The sequence below is a fragment of the Nothobranchius furzeri genome, chromosome 2 (assembly GCF_043380555.1).
Source record: "Nothobranchius furzeri strain GRZ-AD chromosome 2, NfurGRZ-RIMD1, whole genome shotgun sequence".
Taxonomy (NCBI): Eukaryota; Metazoa; Chordata; class Actinopteri; order Cyprinodontiformes; family Nothobranchiidae; genus Nothobranchius; species Nothobranchius furzeri.
In genome coordinates, this window is record NC_091742.1 from 74,500,899 (window position 1) to 74,512,245 (window position 11,347).

General features: G+C 40.5%; 1 long non-coding RNA gene across 1 annotated transcript; it reads right to left on the reverse strand.

Annotated features, from left to right (window-relative positions):
* Positions 1-2,271: 2,271 nt before the first annotated feature.
* On the reverse strand, positions 2,272-3,854 carry LOC139066092 (uncharacterized). The gene is made up of 2 exons (XR_011519050.1): positions 3,072-3,854; positions 2,272-2,501 (listed from the first exon to the last, which is right to left on the reverse strand). It is a non-coding gene; the product is annotated as an uncharacterized lncRNA (long non-coding RNA).
* Between the last annotated feature and the right edge of the window lie 7,493 nt (positions 3,855-11,347).

Consider the following 11,347-nt stretch of genomic DNA (forward strand, 5'->3'; position numbering starts at 1 on the left):
TCAGGAAACAGAGTGGGCCAACACCGGCAGATGACATGGCACCCCACACCATCACTGACGGTGGAAACTTTACACTGGACCTCATGCAACGTGGATTCTGTGCTTCTCCGCTCTTCCTCCAGACTCTGGGTCCTTGATTTCCAAAGGAAATGCAGAACTTGCTTTCATCAGAAAACATAACTTTGGACCACTCAGCATCAGTCCAGTCCTTTTTGTCCTTGGCCCAGGCGAGACGCTTCTTGCGCTGTTTCTTGTTCAAGAGTGGCTTGACACACGGAATGCGACACCTGAATCCCATGTCTTTCATGAGTCTCCTCGTGGTGGTTCTTGAAGCGCTGACTCCAGCTGCAGTCCACTCTTTGTGGATCTCCCCCACATTTTTGAATGGGTTTGTCGTCACAATTCTCTGCAGGGTGCGGTTATCCCTAGAGCTTGTACACTTTTTTCTACCACATTTTTTCCGTCCCTTCGCCTGTCTGTTAATGTGCTTGGACACAGAGCTCTGCGAACAGCCAGCTTCTTTAGCAATCACCTTTTGTGTCTTGCCCTCCTTGTGCAAGGTGTCAATGATTGTCTTTTGGACAGCTGTTAAGTCAGAAGTCTTCCCCATGATTGTGGTGCCTTCAAAACAAGACTGAGGGACCTTTTAAAGGCCTTTGCAGGTGTTTTGAGTAAATCAGCTGATTAGAGTGGCAGCAGGTGTCTTCTATATTCAGCCTTTTCAGAATATTCTAATTTTTTGAGATACCAAATTTGGAGTTTTCATTAGTTGTCACTTATGAATATCAAATTTAAATGTAATGAACATTGGAAATACATTGGTCTGTGTGCATTGCATGAATATAATGTACAAGTTTCACGTTTTGAATGGAATTACTGAAATATTTTCAACCTTTTGATGATATTCTAATTTACTGGCCAGCACCTGTATGTGTGAGTGATGATATTATCAGAACTCTCATATCCGGAGAAGCAAGTCTGAATGATGTTGAGATGTTTTGTTTCTAGATGTGATCAGAGCTTGATCGGAGTTTCATAAACACATGAAACGCCATATTGCCACTCCACACATACCCTTGAGATGAGACCTCCGTACAGATCCAGAATGTCAGGTCCTCGGACCCCCCTTTTGGTACCGGAGCCGGTGAAACAGCGTCAGCAGTACGACAAACTAGTCTTTGGATTGTCTCCAGGTAAAAAGCGACAGGTGGTTCACAGCGTCAAATGGACCTCCCTTGGGTCAGTGAGTTCAGCTTTTATTCTGAAAGGAACCGTTGCTTGGCTAGTAAAATGCAACAGATTTTATCCAGCTTGTTGGTTCTCGGCTTAAAATGGACGTCCGGATGGCCGATCCGTTACTTCGCTTAGCATGCGGTGAACTCCAGTGAGATCTTGAGAACTGAACTAAGATGGAGTGGGAACTGGTTTTATTAATCTGAATGTTTTGATTTCTGGTCGAATCAAAGTTGGCAGATTTATAAACACCACAGAGACTATGCCACGCTTCAGAAAGGAAGGTTCTGATTGGATCAGTAACAGCAATGTGTCCTGCGTTTACATTACGTGTATCAGTGTGTCTAGTGAACTAGATTAAAGCAATTTACTTATTAAAGCATATTAATCATAACCTTGTTATTTCACAGATCAGTCAACATTATATTATTGACTAACACTTTGTTTTGATTAGCTTTATTAGAAATATAGTTCTTTGATTTATTAAAAGAAAAGAGTCCTTTATCTTCAGTCTTCTCTTGCTGGAAAGAAAACAGTTTTAGAAGCAAATGCATGAGACCTTGAGGCAGTCTCATGCAGCCTAGTGCTGTGTCAGAGGCATCTGTGGAGAGAGGGTAAATAACCTTGGAGGAATAGCTCCTTCATCACGTTACATCAGGCTGCTCTTTGTCTGATCCCTCACCTAGGACCTGTTTGCCATGGGTGACCCTACCAGAGGCAGAAAGCCTCAGACAACTTAGCTCCTAGGATCACTGAGACACTCAAACCCCTCCACCATGGTAAAGTGGCAGCCCAGGGAGAGGGAAAAAAAAAAACTAAACAAAAAAATTCTAAAAAATATGGACGTGTTTGAGGAAAAGCTATCACATTATCATATTGCATTGTATCTAGGGCTGCAACTAACGATTATTCTCATAATCGATTAATCTGTCGATTATTTTTTCGATTAATCGATTAATCGGTTTGTTATTGTTTAGCTATTTAACCTATACAAGAGATGAATACATTTCAGTTAAGAAAAAGAAAAACATAAGAGAATTGTGCAGTTGACTGCAATCTATTTTATTGCACATGACCACAGTCAGCAGTGTAAAATGAGCTAAACAGTGCAAAATATCAGTCCAGAATAATTTTTTGGCATCAAAATATAAGAGGTAAATTCCATAAAAAATAATGTAGAATGTGGAATAGAGTTTGTAAGTGCTATGCATTGCTGGGGGGTGAGTGTCTTGTTCCCCATGTAGTTGTCCATCGTTGCTTGTTTTTTTCTGCATAAGAAACACAAATAACCTGAATTAAGTACACATATAAAATAAAGCAGCAGCACACACTACAACACTAAATCAATATTACATTATTTGAATTAATTAACAATATACAGTGATCATTTATTTTGACAAAAATGTGTTGTGAGGCGTTTTACAGCGTTAGATAGTAAAACAGCCTTTTAATAGTTAAAAAAAGGACTTTCTGAATTTCTCCTGTATTTAAAAATTGAAAGCGTACAACTATGCCGCATTATATTCACCTGGACACAGCTCGTCTGTATATTTTTCTCCGCGGAGTTGTCCTTTTTTGAATGAGGAACATAGTTATGGGTTTGTGCCGTTTTTCTCTTAACGAGAACATTCTTATAAACAGACGTGCTAAATTTGGCAAGCGCATGATTCACAACACGGAGGAGATTCACGATTGCATCTAGTCAATCAGAAGTAGAACACCGTAAACTGACGCGGCAAAAAAAAAAAAAAACATGTTTAACATCCACTATAACGAACTCAGCTAACACTAAGTCCCAAATGTGATCTGCGTTAGCTTGTTTATTTTCTGTTACTTACCGGACATTCCTCTGCTGCATCAGCCCCCACGTTTTCGTCTCAAATGTTCACTTAGGGACGTCGTGCTTCCGTCGTGCCATGGTTTTTGCATATTTTGTAGGTCACCGGTCTTTTCAAGGCATCTAGTGAAGTGCTCCCATACTCGTGAGGTTTTTGTCCGGGGTTTCTCTTGTTTTGTCGCTTCTATTTTTCTTCCGTATTTGTTGTTGATCCGCCATCTCTCACAGCAAGATGCGCGTCAGTAACGTGATACGTCATGAAAACCGAGGGCACTTATTGGCTAATTTCTTCTTCTACGGCCCCACTGGTAGATCAGTGGCTCATTACTGCCACACACTGGCGGCAAATTTAACAGATTGTAACCGATGTCAGATTGTGGTAAAAAATAGACTTTATGCGGTAAAATATGATTATTAAACAACTAATCGATGACTAAAAAAGTTGTTAACTATTTTAATAATCGATTATAATCGATTAAATCGATTAGTTGTTTCAGCTCTAATTGTATCACTATTATTAATTTACATTATAATAAAGCCCTTATTGCCTCAAATCAAAATATCAAAAATTCAAAATTTTCACAGCTTTTTACTTGGTGAGAAATATAAAGGATTAGGATTGTGAATCATAATTTGACCAAATTATGATTTCATTGCAGAAAATGTTAAATATTTACCAGAAACTTTTCTTAAAAGTTGTATTTCTTTGCTAGTAAATTTGTATTTTCTTGTTCAGCCAGTCTAAGAGGGATTTTCAAGTAAATATAAAGTACATATAAAGATAAAGAGCAGTTTAAACAAGGATGGTAATGTTAGAAAATACAGATGAGTACATTCTCATGATTTGAACATAGATGTGTTACATTTTGTTAAATGTAATAAGTTTTTAATTTTTGCTTGCACTAAATAAAAAGGTTCTGGCTGAAAGAAATAGTTTTATTTTATCTCTTTTAAAGCAAGTTACATCTAATAGATTACAGGATCAAATAGGACCATAACAATATGGAATCAATGTGAAATGTTTAAAACATGAGAAACGAGTGCTTATTAAATACCTTTGATTATTTTCTTCATGACCTTGACGTCAGACAGCAGCTTGGATGACTTGAGACAGTTCTGCTCTCAGATCTGACCCCTCCAAACTTTTTGCTATGATTCTGTGACAAACAAACCCAACCCGACCCCTCAGGATCAGCTGGATAAAGATGTGTTCTGATGTGTTGGAAAAACACCTGTAATGGTTCAGGTGTGTGAGAGGATTGAAGATGGAGACCAGGAGCACTCTCCCTTCTTTAGTCAGCATCAAACTGTATTAAATCGCACCTGCAGCGGTTCTGTTTTTCCCTCCTTCCCTCTGTATCCGTCAGACGGGAGCGCCCGCACGAGCAGCTGCAGCGGCTGGCTGTTGCCGTGGAAACAGAAGCAGATGTTGCCCTGTGTGACGAGATTTGAGCTATTGAACTCAGCAGGTTAAAAAAAAGAGTAATGGCGGTAATGGATATGGATTTACAGTGTGAGTGTAGGGGCTGCAGCTATATTTTCTCTAACGCAGCCTGGCACACCATATGCTGCTGGATGCATGTTTTATGACTCGGGCCTGCTCTCTTTGGGAGGGGCGCTGAGACGTTGCTGCTGTACACACAGACTGTAGGTTGAATCTATGCAATCCAGACTGCACCTCTGTCTCCAATGCGTTTGAATCTATGTCTTAAACTGATCAGGGTTCAGTCCTGGTTCATGTAAAAGTGGTTAAAAGGCTGCTTGTGACTCACACACATGGAGTTGGATCAAATGTCGATCCAGTTTGACCAAGTAGGAAACAAATGCATTAATGACTTTGAGCACAACTTGAATCACAGTAGCGCTTACCGCAAAGGTCTCATCCTGCATGATTTTCAGAGGCTAAACCAGGCTGTGCTTCCAGACATGAAGCAGACTGGCTTTTCTTACATGCCACTCTGTTTTTGACAAGCGATTAATTCACTATAAGGCCTGTTTTCTGTCATGAAGCCCAAACGTCCGGCGTTGCTATGAAGTGTTGCTAAGCTGACCTCCGGCAGTGGCAAACAGCTGAGAGCTAATTAATAGGCACGATTACAAATCTGGTTTGAATAGGACTTTCCATGGTGACTTAGTGGCTGAACAAACAGATTATGAGTTTTCTAGAGCTATTTTTCTCAAACTTTTTAGCTTCTGAATCACAAAATGACAACAACACAAGATCTGCTAAGCCAGATACATACCACTGGGTTGAAGTCACAAACTGCTGCTCTTTATGGGTATTTCACATCAGTTACAGTGACAATGATATAAAAGACAAATATATATATTTATTTTTCTTTGATTTCTAGAGATGGTCTCAGGACTCGAGACCACACTGAGTGTGTGCTTGCCTTAAATACATCTGTCCATCACCCATCCATCCATCTATCCATTGTAACGTTATGAAGTTATGATTTTCAGCTCCTAAACGCTGCCCCTGTACACATTTACACCCGTGTAGAAAACGCCAAAGTCGTCTGATCCTCAGACTGTTTACATTCCAGAAGAAGGAAGAAGAACGCTTTTACTTAATCAAAGTACTTTATTTGTGATTAAAATTTAAGCAAAACATATTTTGATCAATAATAATCAAGTCAATGATCTGTGGAATAAAGATGTCATGATTTATGTGTTTAATGAAAACAGGACTACTGCATAGACAGACTGACCCTCATCTCCATAGAAACGCATGACACATTGTTCCAACCAATCAGAGCTTTCGGCTGCTGCAAGAGAATCTGGCTTGTTGACTTAAAGTGTCCAATCCGCTTTACTAAAACTTATCAACAATTCAGAGATATAAAACAAGGCAACGCCATTTTAAGCTCAGTTCCATTTTGACTTCAGTTCTATTCACCGTCATCCCAAAGAGAAGTACAGCCTGGCCAGATGTGTTTTCTTCTTTAAATTAAGAACTGTGAAGTTGGAGATTTTCGTCGTTTAACAACCAGACGACATCCTTTCAAAATAAGAGCACCTGCTGACGCTGCCGATTGTTACCTGGGTCGACCCTTCAGACGGGCTTTGAAACGCTGTGATCGCTGTTTCGACCAGCTCCAGCGCACATCCGAGGTCTTCAGACCTGGCATTTCCTGATCTACCTGGGAGGCCCCCACTGGGTACGTACACGGCAAAATAGCAGCTCATGTCATCACTTTATAAGCCTCGTGATATCTAGTCATAACAAAGACTACCAGATTCAATGACGTCAGCCTAAGGAGTCTGAACCAACCACACACACACACACACGCACCAACACAACATCCAAATCCATTTTCATCCATCACAGAGTTAGTCCTGGTAGATTGTTAAGAATTTATAATTAAGAAATTAAAGATTCTTAAACAATCCCAACTCTCTCTCTTTTCTTGTCTCAAAGTCAATACAGAGTGTTTAATTAAACTCCCTGATGATAAAAACAGCCCATCTTCTGATTATAACAAGTGATCTACTTACAGTGTATTAAAATACAACTCTAGATAGTTACATCACTCTATTTCTCTACACCATTAATCCCTCCATCTTTCCATCATTCATCGATTCATCCATCCGTCTGTCTATTTGTCCATCATCCATCCATTTTAACCTTTGCTTCTTTCAGTAATTCATTTTATGAACAGAATGACAAAAGCCTTAGAGTCACGTTCAAAACCAGTGACTGAATATTTTTTCCGTGGTTTTGATTGAAAAGCTTACACACACAAGGGCAATCGTGCATTTTTGAAAGCTTTTCTCATATTTTCATTTTCATTTTCTGACTCTTTAGACTCTTGTGTTTATGTATTTAAAAAGTTCAGGCCACCAAACCTGCCACTCAAACCAGCATACGCATGCAGGGCCGGGTGGTTAAAGAAAAGTCCTTCTAAGGCTGACTTCATTATACATAAACAATTAATCTTTTATCCGCTCCTCACCTCCACCCAGCGCTGTGACTCTGCTGGGTTATCAAACTTTCATAAAGGTAATGGAGATAAAGCCAAAATGGAGTAAAAGTCCCTCACCCTCCCTTCTATTCAGGCTCAGAGGAAAAGGTGAAAGAAAACATTTTTCAAGGTGTTACACGGTGCCAGACAGCTCTCTGAATTAGATTTTCTACCCAAATGTGCACCCCGCGTGGCCTTTGGATGGTATTAAGTGAATGGAATCAAATCCTCCACACTAGTCTGAGTGAGATGTAGTGTGTGTGGGATGTTTGCCACTGCCTGTAACCCACATAACCATAGATCTGTATTATTTTTTTTTACTTCTAACATGATTTGAACTGAGGTAGAAAATGCAGGTCTTCATGCTCACCTACTACAGATGACCTCAGAGAAAGGGAGTAATTTGTTAGTAAATCCACATACCCTGCTGGTGTGCCAAGCTAATCTTCTTCAGTTTAGTTTGATTTATTCTGAGATTAAGCAAACTGGTTACTTCAGTCCTAGTGTGTGTGTGTGTGTGTGTGTGTGTGTGTGTGTGTGTGTGTGTGTGTGTGTGTGTGTGAAAAATAAAGGAAGGGACAGCATTAACAACAGATAGTACAGAGACATGGTGAAATTATAACAAATTTAATGCAAATATGCAAAATTAATTGTTGCTGGAGGTTATAAACTCATGCACGTGCGCTGTATGCATCCGCCTGTTATGTGGTACATGTTGTGGAGATGAGACTTCAATGCTAGAGTGTGCTCATCCTCTGTGAACTTTTGACCCTATCTCCTCCTCCTCCTCCTCCTCCTCCTCCCAGCTGCCAGGCATTCACACACCATCACATCTGTTATAATATGATCCAGCTTTGATTAATTAGATGAATGCCGTGGTACGCACTGACTCTATGACCCTCCGAACGAGGACAGAAGCTGCAGCACATCGATGGAAGGACTAGAGTAAACAGGCGAGGGGAAGAGATGCAAAATGACAAACTGAAACAGAGGAGAGAGATATAGTGTTGGTGGAGAGAGAGAGACGAGGGGCTGACACGAGAGTGGGATAGATTTACCTCTAAGACCTGTGTGTGTCAGTGTTTAGTATACATTAGACCTCAGAGTTTTTAATTCATTTCTGATCCCTGGAAGCACAAAATGGGTTAAGATTTCAGGTGAAGGTAAATCTGTCATTTTTCAACCTTACAGATGGGTTTTCCCTAACAGTTGAAGCCCATTAGAGATTTTAAGGGTTTCCAATAATTCAAAAAAACCACATTTAACTTGTTTTTAAATATTGGCAGCTTGAGGTGTCTTCCTACCAGCTGCAAAAACGTTGCATAATATGATTGACATGTTTTACCTGCAAGCTCAGCAGCCCGTCCCATCTTACCTTGAGACGTGGTGGGACGTTTCACTGAGCGGCAGCCACAGCGTTGCACACAAGGGGGAACCCTAGGCTCTCAGACCTAAAGCCAACAAGGAAGTGGCAAAAAAATGCAGTTCCATGTTTACAGCCTGGTTCAAAAACACGCTCATTGCCTGTAATGGTGGCTGATTGTTGCGTACGACGCTTAGTGGATGTTTCGTGGATGTTTGCGACTCTTACGCATCCAGTGGAAAGGCTGGGTGATGTACCATGCATACAAGCCTGTTCTGTCTCCGACCTGCTTTCTTATGGAAATTAGTAACGATGTAATGGCTACAAAGAAGTGGTTTTGGTCTGAGAACATCTGGATTTAAACATCAGCTTAGACACACGCCCTTAAATTTGTATCTACTTAGCCACTTTAACATCAGCAAATAATTGGTCATGGTAATGCTAACCGTAGAATAATGCTAACCCTGAGCTACCGCTAATGCTAGCCCATGCTTCTGCTGCTACCCTTGTTGGACAAGTGGAAAACAAAGAGAATTTTGAAGCATTTATGCTCCAGGACGTGGAATATGGTAAATCTGTTCAGCTCTGTGTGGTTGTTTTATCTTTCATCTAGTTTTTACGCTTTTAAAACTTAGAGTAGACAAGAAATAATTGCAGACTGTGCAAAGCTACCTTACATGTTAGTGATCTTCTCTTACATTTGAGCTCTTCTTGTCCCATTTTGGTGTAGAAATGGACACAAGTGTGCAGGCAAAGCTGCAGCAGGCAGGAATTTTCCAACTTGGAGCCTGGACTTGATCTGATCATGATTTTATTGAATGACCCAAAACAGATTCTGAAGTATCTAAAAGACATAAAAGGACCGTGGCTCTGGCCCACCATGTTTTCCTGGAGATCTGTAATTCATCCAGGCTTTCTATCCCTCATTCAGACTTTTCAGCTGTAAATCACAGATTACATTTTTCCTTTCCATTTTGGAAACGGCTTCCTACTCCTCCTCCTTCTTTTTCCTCTGCAATACCACCTTTGGGCATGTGCCATCATGGGCTGATCAGAGAATGCTTACTTAGGACCAGAAATGTTCATGAGCCGCCCCTTTGTGCATCCTGACCTTCATCTGAACTCAACTCACAGCTCAGAGACGGAGAAGCTAAATGTCAAAGATGGGGTGAAAAAGCACAAGGCTGGAATTTTTCACATCCTCTCCTTACGTATATATTTCAAATGTCTTGAACTCATGTGACCTTTGTTCTTGTTCTTGTTCCTTGGTAGAAAAAAGTCCCAACAAAATGGTAGAAACCCATTGGAATGATCAATATTTTCCACACGGTTTCAGTTCTCCAAGTTGCTGGACAAATGTTGTTGAGAAATCTTATATTATATTTATGTGGCAGGATCCGTGTCAAAGACCAGCCTCTGGCACCCCGCTGAATAAATAAAGCCTATATGTATGCTGTTCCAGCAAGGGAAAGCATCAGATCTGGAGGATGTCAGGATGGATGTTGACATGAATAATATCTTATCTCTCCCACATCATCGCCTTAAAAGTAAACAGAATAAAATATTTGATTCAACCTCCAGTGAGTAAAGCCCTCTAAATCCTAGCTTCAGTGTTGGTTTCACTCTCCTCATTTAGCTTCTTTACTGTGTGCCACTCTGGATGTGAACACAGCAAGCCTGACGTCCAACACGCCCTGACAGGACTCGACCAGCCAATCGTCTGCTCCCCCCCCGTGAGCCACTCAGCCAATAGGATAGCATGTGACCCTCAGGGATGTGTCTCATTAGCTAGATTCCAGGACCTGGCTCTGGCCCACTGGATGTGTGACAGCTTATAGGCTACAAAAAGGTATATGTTAGAGAGACCAGTTTATACTGTGAAAAAGGAGCCATACAATATTTTATAATTATTGTTGTCATGGTTGTTATTGCATAGAATATAGGAATACAGTACTAAAGTATAAACACATGTTATTTTTGCAGTTTATGATTGTGTGATCGATTACTTTTGGCTGGACAAAAGCTGTATTTTGTGCCTGTGCAGAGAAGTTTCTGGGTTCTGTTGAATAAAACAAAACGGAGCATAGACGTGTGCTGCGTCTCAGTTTCTTAGCTTAGCTCAAAAGCAACCACTTACCGCTCTCAAATTACTGGGAGAGAGGATACAACAGATGCATTCAGCCGGAACGAATACAGTCCAGAGGGGGATTCATCATCTGCAACATTGCGTCCTCTTACCTCCCTCCACCCCCCACCCCCACCCCGATGCTCTCCCTGTGTTCAGTAGGAGAGAGGAAGTTAAACACAGAAAGGGGAAAAAAACAACAGCACTAATGAATAATCTACTTTTAAGAATAAAATATTGCAAAACCTAAACCAGTATGCATACAAAATAGTGTCTCAGTAGCTTCTTGGCTCCAAAGTGTGGTTGTCTTTGAAGATCACCCAATTTAGATGTTTGTTTTTCATTAACATGAATATTTTGGAGGATCCATTAATCCTGGATTGAGACCATCAAATTGTTCAGGTAAATTATATGTGAACACTTCATGAAAAATCAGTCAACGCATCATCAAAGTCCTCTCTGCCACAAGCCCCTCCCCCTTTGTAGTGTACCACAACATTTTGGCTAACTTTAACCATTTCTTTGTAACTAAGATCTGCGTTGAAATATTTGAGATGTTTGGAAATCTGTAAATCCACATCCCATTAGGAGTAAGTGGGTTGTCTCATAGTCCTTTGGTTTAAATGTAAGTCTTGGCGCTCAAGAAGCCAAAATTATTTTTTACGACCATGACCATGCAACCTTCTACTGCTCTTTAGCTTAGACCTTATTCTCACTGGGTTGAACGCATCTTGATTCATGTAAAAATGAAAAACCTACTTCATGTGAAGACACTGCTGTGATCTCGTCAAGAAAAGGGTTATTTTTCACTATTTTCAATCTTG